Source organism: Nicotiana attenuata, chromosome 7 (genome assembly GCF_001879085.1).
Source record: "Nicotiana attenuata strain UT chromosome 7, NIATTr2, whole genome shotgun sequence".
NCBI lineage: Eukaryota > Viridiplantae > Streptophyta > Magnoliopsida > Solanales > Solanaceae > Nicotiana > Nicotiana attenuata.
In genome coordinates, this window is record NC_031995.1 from 78591560 (window position 1) to 78602308 (window position 10749).

The following is a 10749-nucleotide window of genomic DNA, read 5'->3' on the forward strand; positions in this document are numbered from 1 at the left end:
TCGGGCAGACTCATTCCATAACATCAGGTTGGTAAGACAGTGCAGAATATAGCATGGAAGCAATGAAAATCGAGTTGCTGGAATGTTCATGACAAATTAATACAAATAGGAACAAATGCATGAGTTGCAATTTGCAATGCAATTGACGGTACACTCCGGTACCCACTGCGGCGTGCAGCCCGAGCCATCCATTATATTTTAACGTCTACGGCGCTCACTGGGGTGTGTACAGACTCGGGGAGTCCTACAGCCCAAGTCGCAAATAATTAAGGCCATCTCGTGGCAAACGCAGGCCTCGGCCTTCATTCAATACAATAACTGCTGCGGGCGCGCCCGAGCATCCATATTTCCAAAAATACTATAACACTGCTGTGGCGGCAGCCCGATCCATGCTCAGTCAGAATTGACATAAGCCACTTGGGCATATAAAATAATAGTTCTCAAGCTCAAAACGTCAATAAAGATATTGTTTATGTTTTCAAATCTTAGAAAAATGGCTGAGTTTTTGCAAAACAGTATTAAAAACCTCTGGACCGAGATCAAGTATAATGCAAAGTAATGCGAAAACAGTGATATCAATCCTGAAGGATTCACATAAGTTGGCACGAAGCCCAAACATGGCAATCAACCCACATTATGATGATAACAAGTAGTTTCAGTCAAATAAGTAGTAATTTATCATCGGGACGGACCAAGTCACAATCCCAACGGTGCTTCTAACCAACGCTTGCTATATCCGGCGTGCAAGTCACCTCAATACAGCACTATGATGTGCAATTCCGGGGTTTTCAAACCCTCAGACTATCATTTACAATCATTACTCACCTCGAACCGGTAAAATCTCTAGCTTGCGACGCCTTTGCCCCTCAAATCGACTCCACGCGCGTCGAATCTATCCAACATCAGAGTGAATACATACAATATACAAGGGAACAATACCAATCGAAACATCAAAATATAGCAAAAATTCGAACTAGCAAAACCGAGCCCCGGGCCCATTCTTCGCTCAAAACTCACCCGAAACACACCCGAGGCCCCCGGGACCTCAACCAAAAGCACCAACGCATCCTAAAACATTATTCAACCTCGTTCCAATCATCAAAGCACCTCAAACAACATCAAATTACCCAAAACTCATCGAATTCAAGCCTAATTTTCTAAAAACTTCCGAAATACACTTTCGATCAAAAACCCGACCAAACCACATCCGAATGACCTCAAATTTTTCACACATATCCCAAATCACCTAACGAAGCTACAGCAACTCTCGGAATTCCATTCCGACTCTCGGATCAAAATCTCACCTATCAACCGGGATTCGCCAAAATACTAACTTCGCCAATTCAAGCCTAATTCTACACCGGACCTTCAAAATAAATTCCAATCACACTCCTAAGTCATAAATCACCCCCCGAAGCTAACCGAATCATCGGAATTCAAATCCGAGCCCTCTAACACAATAGTCAACATCCGGTTGACTTTTCCAACTTAGGCCTTCCTTAAAGAGACTAAGTGTCTCATTTCTTATCAAAACCAATCCAAATCAACTCTAACACACCACATACCGATAACGAAACATGAAGAAGCACAAAATGGGGGAAACGGAGCGGTAACTCATGAGACGACGGGTCGGGTCGTCACATCCTCCCCAACTATAATACCAACGCTCGTCCTCGAGCGTACCCAGAGTTGCTCTAGAGGCCATCCAATAGCTGAATAACTTTACCATGCATATGCTCGAGGTGATCCCACGTCACCCTATCTCATATAGGTCGGATAACACATTTGAACCGAAATTACACAATCCAGTCTGGCCCATAAATCGTAGATCTGCCTTTTCACTTCTGAAACCATCAATACGATCAAAACCTCACACCTATACTTTGAATAGTCTCGAACCAGCTGTAATAACCCATACCTGCAACCTCAGGTGAAATCATATGATATACCACATAATCCAAGCACTCGAAACGATAACTCCTATTCACTGCAGTTGCCCACAACAACCAAATACCGCTAGAAAATCCCTTATTAGCTAAAGTCTTATTCCAACACTTCCATATACTGCCAACGATACATGAGACACGCAGCAAACCATAACCATTTCTCGGATCAACCACTCATGAAGCCACTCCCCTCTTGACTAATACCCCAACAGATTTCTGAGCCGAACCTCGATATTATCCTTCTAACAAGCTGAATCAAATCTGTTCATATTCATTAATGAACCCAACGATCACCTCGAACCCATCACACCACTCTGGTGATATGACACCTCGATACTGGCCTAAGCCACCACTTGCATAATACACGCACCAATAAGAAACGGTTTGAACATCCTCAAATCATGAAAAAATGACTCAAACGAAAGAGTTGTACCTCAAGCTCATCAGTACCATCACAACACAAGGCTGAGACCCCGTCTCACATCGTAGAAATAGATTAGCTGAATCTACCTCGAAGGGTCATAACTCCACGTAGCCCCGCTACAATGCGCGATCATATCGAAACACTGTTACACATGAACACCTCAAGTCACTATGATCAAAAATCGACAGCCACGCACATTTTGATGTCTAGAACAAAGCAATTCATTACATCCACGGTGAAACAAATAACATATGACTCGCAACCCGATAGGTCATAACCGATACTCCATTTACCGATCAACACCCAATTACTCTTCCCGCTCGACTTCCTCTATGAATCCCCAATAAAACCGCACCACATGTGCCCATATCCAACAAATCATAACGTCTCACAGCACAGAAAAGCAACTCATAGATCTCCCCAGATCACTAGCAAGTTCAATAACGATCGAATCAACCTACCCCTCAACAACACAATTCGGGGCCAACCAAGCTAAACACGTATCCAATCAGCTTACCAACGAACTCATTACCAAGAAGCCTGAAGCTGCTCCTTCCACTACTATAACTCCTACCGGAGCCGTACGATACGGTGCACGACACCAAATAAATACCGAAATCCACAATCTCGCCCGGTGACATGCCCGGCCACAAGAAATGCATCCGAAAAAGTCCCTCAATACCGAAACTGAATCAATGGTAGAAACCTCTGCACTGACATCCGCCACGAAGGCCCAATTAAGAAAAGCAATCCTTCCCAGCCGTCCGCTGGTCTTCGGAATACAAACCACTCTGCTAGAACATAATCTGATGCACCTCGCCACACAACCTGTGGCATTTTCCGACATAGCCCATAGCACAATAGTCTAGAATAACCCAACACTGAGGCAACCAGTCTACACCCCAATATCATATCCAAAATCTAATATACCAAGCAAAGAAAGATCCACTCGGGCCTCCAAATCCCAATAGCCGCTAACGGTACCAATACACACGATCCACAACCACTACATCGTCTGTACCTGAGAACTCCCAGTCTCCAACTCCATAGAGCACACGAATCACTGTACATGATCCCAAATTCCGCAGTATGAATACATATTACACCTCGAGTACCCAATCATTCCACAAAAGATATTCTAAAATTCCCCTGTGCCATCACACAAACTCAGACATCAGCAGTCGATCTAGCAAGAAAGCACCGCAATACTAACGTAGTATCATCAGTCTAATCAAATTACCCCTTTTCCGAGACATTTACTCTCGTCAAATCACTTCCGATTAGTAGTACCATTTCCTTGATTACCTGAGGCTACCCGTTGCCTAAGAATTTTATGAACTTCTTTTCAGAATGGAATTGTAATTCATCTAGTCCAGGACTCCCACTAATCTCATTTGGAGGAAAATCATTACACATCCCATGCTTCACATGCCCATAGAAAGACATATACATCTCCAACCATGGTAAACCCAACAAGGACTCTCTCCCAACTCCATTTGCACAAGCTAAACTGCCAGGACTGAATCCTTCTATCCAAACCAAGCTAAGCAAGCTGTCAGGACTCAAAGCCTTGCTGCACAATACCTGTAAGGGCTCATTACCTCGAACACATACAAGGAATTGATCATATCCTTACCATACCGATTCGGTCTACTATCAAGCTATTCCATCTATCTAATTTCCCTTATGATCCATCATCAACTTGGTNTAAAACATTATTCAACCTCGTTCCAATCATCAAAGCACCTCAAACAACATCAAATTACCCAAAACTCATCGAATTCAAGCCTAATTTTCTAAAAACTTCCGAAATACACTTTCGATCAAAAACCCGACCAAACCATGTCCGAATGACCTCAAATTTTGCATACATATCCCAAATCACCTAACGACGCTACAGCAACTCTCGGAATTCCATTCCGGCTCTCGGATCAAAATCTCACCTATCAACCGGAATTCGCCAAAATACTAACTTCGCCAATTCAAGCCTAATTCTACACCGGACCTCCAAATAAATTCCGATCACACTCCTAAGTCATAAATCACCCCCGAAGCTAACCGAATCATCGGAATTCAAATTCGAGCCCTCTAACACAATAGTCAACATCCGGTTGACTTTTCCAACTTAAGCCTTCCTTAAAGAGACTAAGTGTCTCATTTCTTATCAAAACCAATCCAAATCAACTCTAACACACCACATACCGATAACGAAACATGAAGAAGCATAAAATGGGGGAAACAGAGCGGTAACTCATGAGACAACGGGTCGGGTCGTCACATCCTCCCCAACTTAAACCAACGCTCGTCCTCGAGCGTACCCATAGTTGCTCTAGAGGCCATCCAATAGCTGAATAACTTTACCATGCATAAGCTCGGGGTGATCCCACGTCACCCTATCTCATATAGGTCCGATAACACATTTTAACCAAAATTACACAATCCAGTATGGCCCATAAATCGTAGATCTACCTTTTCACTTCTGAAACCATCAATACGATCAAAACCTCACACCTATACTTCGAATAGTCTCGAACTAGCTGTAATAACCCATACCTGCAACCTCAGGTGAAATCATATGATATACCACATAATCCAAGCACTCGAAACGATAACTCCTATTCACTGCAGTTGCCCACAACAACCAAATACCGCTAGAAAATCCCTTATTAGCTAAAGTCTTATTCCAACACTTCCATATACTGCCAACAATACATGAGACACGCAACAAACCATAACCATTTCTCGGATCAACCACTCATGAAGCCACTCCCCTCTTGACTAATACCCCAACAGATTTCCGAGCCGAACCTCGATATTATCCTTCTAACAAGCTGAAATCAAATCTGTTCGTATTCATTAATGACCCCAACGATCACCTCGAACCCATCACACCACTCTGGTGATATGACACCTCGATACTGGCCTAAGACACCACTTGCATAATACACGCACCAATAAGAAACGGTCTGAATATCCTCAAATCATGAAAAATGACTCAAACGAAAGAGTTGTACCTCAAGCTCATCAGTACCATCACAACACAAGGCTGAGACCCCGTCTCACATCGTAGAAATAGAACAGCTGAATCTACCTCGAAGGGTCATAACTCCACGTAGCCCCGCTACAATGCGCGATCATATCGAAACACTGTTACACATGAAAAACCTCAAGTCACTATGATAAAAAATCGACAGCCACGCACATTTTGATGTCTGGAACCAAAGCAATTCATTACATCCACGGTGAAACAAATAACATATGACTCGCAACCCGATAGGTCATAACCGATACTCCATTTATCGATCAACACCCAATTACTCTTCCCGCTCGACTTCCTCTATGAATACCCAATAGAACCGCACCACATGTGCCCATATCCAACAAATCATAACGTCTCACAGCACAGAAAAGCAACTCATAGATCTCCCCAGATCACTAGCAAGTTCAATAACGATCGAATCAACCTACCCCTCAACAACACAATTCGGGGCCAACCAAGCCAACTCGAGCTAAACACGTATCCAATCAGCTTACCAACGAACTCATTACCAAAAAGCCTGAAGCTGCTCCTTCCTCTACTATAACTCCTACCGGAGCCGTAAGATACGGTGCACGGCACCAAATAAATACCGAAATCCACAATCTCGCCCGGTGACATGCCCGGCCACAAGAAATGCATCCGAAAAAGTCCCTCAATACCGAAACTGAATCAATGGTAGAAACCTCTGCACTGACATCCGCCACGAAGGCCCAATTAAGAAAAGCAATCCTTCCCAGCCGTCTGCTGGTCTTCGGAATACAAACCACTCTGCTAGAATATAATCCGATGCACCTCGCCACGCAACCTGTGGCATTTTCCGACATAGCCCATAGCACAATAGTCTAGAATAACCCAACACTGAGACAACCAGTCTACACCCCAATATCATATCCAAAATCTAATATACCAAGCAAACAAAGATCCACTCAGGATTCCAAATCCCAATAGCCGCTAACGGTACCAATACACACGATCCACAACCACTACATCGTCTGTACCTGAGAACTCCCAGTCTCCAACTCCATATAGCACACGAATCACTGTACCNCAGGACTGAATCCTTCTAACTCCAAACAACGCTAAGCAAGCTGTCAGGACTCAAAGCCTTGCTGCACAATACCTGTAAGGGCTCATTACCTCGAACACATACAAGGAATTGATCATATCCTTACCATACCGATTCGGTCTACTATCAAGCTATTCCATCTATCTAATTTCCCTTCTGATCCATCATCAACTTGGTATTCCCTCTTGCTGTAGCACCACAATGCCTCAACCCAGGTTTACCACACGAGACTCGAACATAAGACCACACTGTCTAAGACGCATAGGCCACTGAATACCCTCTCAAATGTTCCCAGAAATACCATATTCCAGAATACTTTACTTTGAAGAACTTCCTGCGAATCCGAATTCGTTACCATTACTTTCCAGATACCGATACATAGGATCCCATGATCAACATAAAAATACCACAAGTCTTGACCTTTTCCAATGAAAACACAGTCTCTACCCACATACACAACCTTAAAGACACCTGATTGTTACATGTAGAATCTTGAACACAATAAAACCATTCTCGAGAGTCATTTACTTCATATTCGAACTGCAATTTACCTGATCAAACGGACATAACCATCCGTGCCTCATTAGCACTCTGACACCGCAAGATATGATCTCATTCCAATACAAACAAACATCTTCCTTCTCCATACACTGAGCATTCTTTATCAACGATAGCTCAAGACATCCTATTATTTTCACACATCTACGAAGCACCATATAACCTTTGTCAAAATTTTGCTTTACTCGTGCCATCTTCGGCTCAATTTCTGCAACCAAAACTGATCTGCCAGCATATCTCGAAATGGAACCAACATAGCACATAGCCGTGCAATCAACTAATCAACAGCAACTTCCCCAACTTGGCTCGAAGCCATATATCAGGACACACTCAATAACCCATAATACTTTTACTCTAATGATGTCACAATATCATAGTGAGATTAAACTCAAATCATCTACCAGTTCGTAAAAACACAGATCATCTAGTACTGTAATCCTCTGCAAACCTCGCATTCATTCCCACCTCAGTTGAGTATACTCTCTTAAGCGACCCGAATTCTCAAATTTTAACACGTACCCTTCAATTACACGTGAGATCTTATAACATACACATAAGGATCATACCACTTAAGAACACTCCGCAGGAGATAACCCACCTGCTTCGCCTCAATTTAGTACTTCAGCATACCTTCCACCATCATATACGTTACACAGTCAATTTAGTCTTCCTGAGTCTAAACTCATACCGCCACATGTATTGCACTTTACTTTCCAACTAATTGACACAAAAATATCCTTCACGCGCCCATATTCGGGCTACACATCAAATCACAATAGGAAACGAATCACTTAACAGTTCATCTATTATCCAGCAGACTTCTTCGTCACTACCAAGTCATATAATTACATCTCGCAGTACTAACATACTCATCACATGAATACCAAACCGCCATTCCGGCTAATAGGGACAATACCGAACATATAAGTTCAAAACACTTGCTCACACGATCAGCACCTCAGTGCTCAAGCCATAGGCAAGATCCGGCCTCAAGTCCTCCAGACTGGCCCAACATCAAACTCACGGAGATTACATCTCACCCCTTGATCGAGGAATCACAATCCATCAAGGCACATCTGATACTGAGCGCTAAGGTGCGCATACAAATGCGTGGAAGGAATTTCAAGAGTTTCTTTTCAAGCTGAATCAAGGACGCACGATAAGAATTCAAGAATGTGAAGTTTTCCTAAAGGTTCTGCAGCCTCTCGAGGATAAATACAGACATCTCCGTACCGATCCGCGAGACTCTACTAAACCTGCTCATGACTCGTGAGACCTAGTAACCTAGGCTCTGATACCAACTTGTCACGACCCAAACCCGCACTAGTCGTGATGGCGCCTCTCGTGAAGACAAGGCCAGCCAACTAACCCAATTCGTCTCTTTCAAAATAATTTAACATAAAGGAATAGCAAAATACGACTTAATGACATTAAGTAACGATATTTACAACCCAACAAAGCCCGTCCGGGGTGTCACAAGTCACGAGCATCTAGAAGAATTTTGGTACAACTACAAAGCCTGTAGTACATAGAAATAAATCTGGAATAAAAAGGAAGAAATCCGGTGCCGCGAACGCTGGCGGTCACCTTGCTCAGCTACGATAGTAAATCCTCATCCAGCTCGAACCCGCTACCGGGTAAACCAATACCTGCATCTGCATGCGAGGTGCAGGGAGTAAAGTGAGTACTCCAACTCAGTGAGTAATAAAGGTAAATAATAACTGAGCAGCAAGAAACCACGTAAAGCAAGCCATAATGCTATATAGAACAGTGTAACCCTTTGAGAAAACAGTGAAACCGTAAAATCTTAAGAAATATCTGGGCTCAACTTAAAAACCTCTTTCGAAAATATCTTTTTCCAACAGTTAAGCAAATGAATGCGAAACAGATAGTGCAAGACAGCACATAAGTCAGCCCCTCAGGCACAGCACTCCATTAACCAATAACACCAGGGTATCAGGTAAAAAGTGCAAGAAATAGCATGGAAGCCAATGAAATGCGAGTGCTGGAATGTCATGACAAATAATACAAATAGGAAAAAATGCATGAGTGCAATGCAATGCATATGACGGTACACTCCGGTACCCACTGCGGCGTGCAGCCCGAGCCATCCATATATTTAACGTCGACTGCGCTCACTGGGGGTGTGTACAGACTCCGGAGGGGCTCCTACAGCCCAAGCACAAATAATCAAGCCATCTCGTGGCACCAACCAGGACCTCGGCCTCAATATCAATACAATACCGCTGCGGCGCGCAGCCCGAGCCATCCATATTTCCAGAAATCACTATAACACTGCTGCGGCGCGCAGCCCGATCCATGCTCAGTTCAGAAATGCACATAAGCCACTTGGGCAATATTAAAATAATAGTTCTCAGCTCAAAACGTCAATAAAATATTGTTTAAGTTTTCAAATCTTAGAAAAATGGCTGAGTTTGCAAAACAGTATTAAAACCCTGGATCGAGATCAAGTAATATGCAAAGTAATGCAAAAACAGTGATATCAATCCCTGAAGGATTCACATAGTTGGCACGAAGCCCAAACATGGCAATCAGCCCGCATTATGATGATAACAAGTAGTTTCAGTCAAATAAGTAGTAATTTCATCAATCGGGACGGACCAAGTCACAATCCCCAACGGTGCTCTACCCCACGCTCGCTATCCGGCGTGCAAGTCACCTCAATACAGCACTATGATGTACAATTCTGGGGTTTCAAACCCTCACACTATCATTTACAATCATTACTCACCTCGAACCGGTGAAATCTCTAGCTCGCGACGCCTTTGCCCCTCAAATCGGCCTCCACGCGCGTCGAATCTATCCAACATCAGAGCGAATACATCACAATATGCCAAGGGAACAATACCCAATCGAAAACAATCAAAATATAGCAAAAATCTCGAAACTAGCAAAACCCGAGCCCCGGGCCCACTTCTCGAAAAATTATAAAATTCACATCAATGGATTCCTCATCTGGCCACGAGTCTATACATATCAAAATTATCCAATTCCGATACCATTTGGTCCTTCAAATCATCATTTTATATTTTGGAAGATTTCACCAATTATCTCCCCAAATTCCATCCCAAATCATGAAATAAATGATGAATTCAATGATAGATTCATGTACTTTAGCCAAATGTGAGTTAGAATCACTTACCCCGATGAGTTTCTTGAAAAACCTTCGAAAAATCGCCAAAATCCGAGCTCTCTAGATCAAAATATCAAAAAAAAAACCCAAAACCTCGTATTTATAGAGTAGCCCCAGATTTTCACCTCCGCAGCCGCGCAAAAATGACCGCGGTCCGCGCAAAACAAGTGCGGTCCGCGCTAAGACGAACGCGGCCGCGCCAACTTTGACTGCAGTGACAGGTTTCAGTATTTTGGCCATAACTTTCGCTACAGATGTCCAAATTGCGATATCTTTACCTTTCTGGAAACTAAACACGAAGGGCTACAACTTTTGTTTTGAACCAACTCAAAATTCCTTGTAGATCAAAAGATATGAGCTTCCGAAGTAGGACCAGCGACCTGCAGATCTTCATGACCGCGGCCGCGGTCACTTTTACGCGCCCAGCACATGGCCAGCGCGCCACGCGCTAATAGGACCGCGCCCCGTGCAAAAATGACTGCCCCATCCATTTTCTAAGTTCCGGGATGTCCGTACTCGCTCAAAACTCACCCGAAACACACCCGACGCCCCCGGGACGTC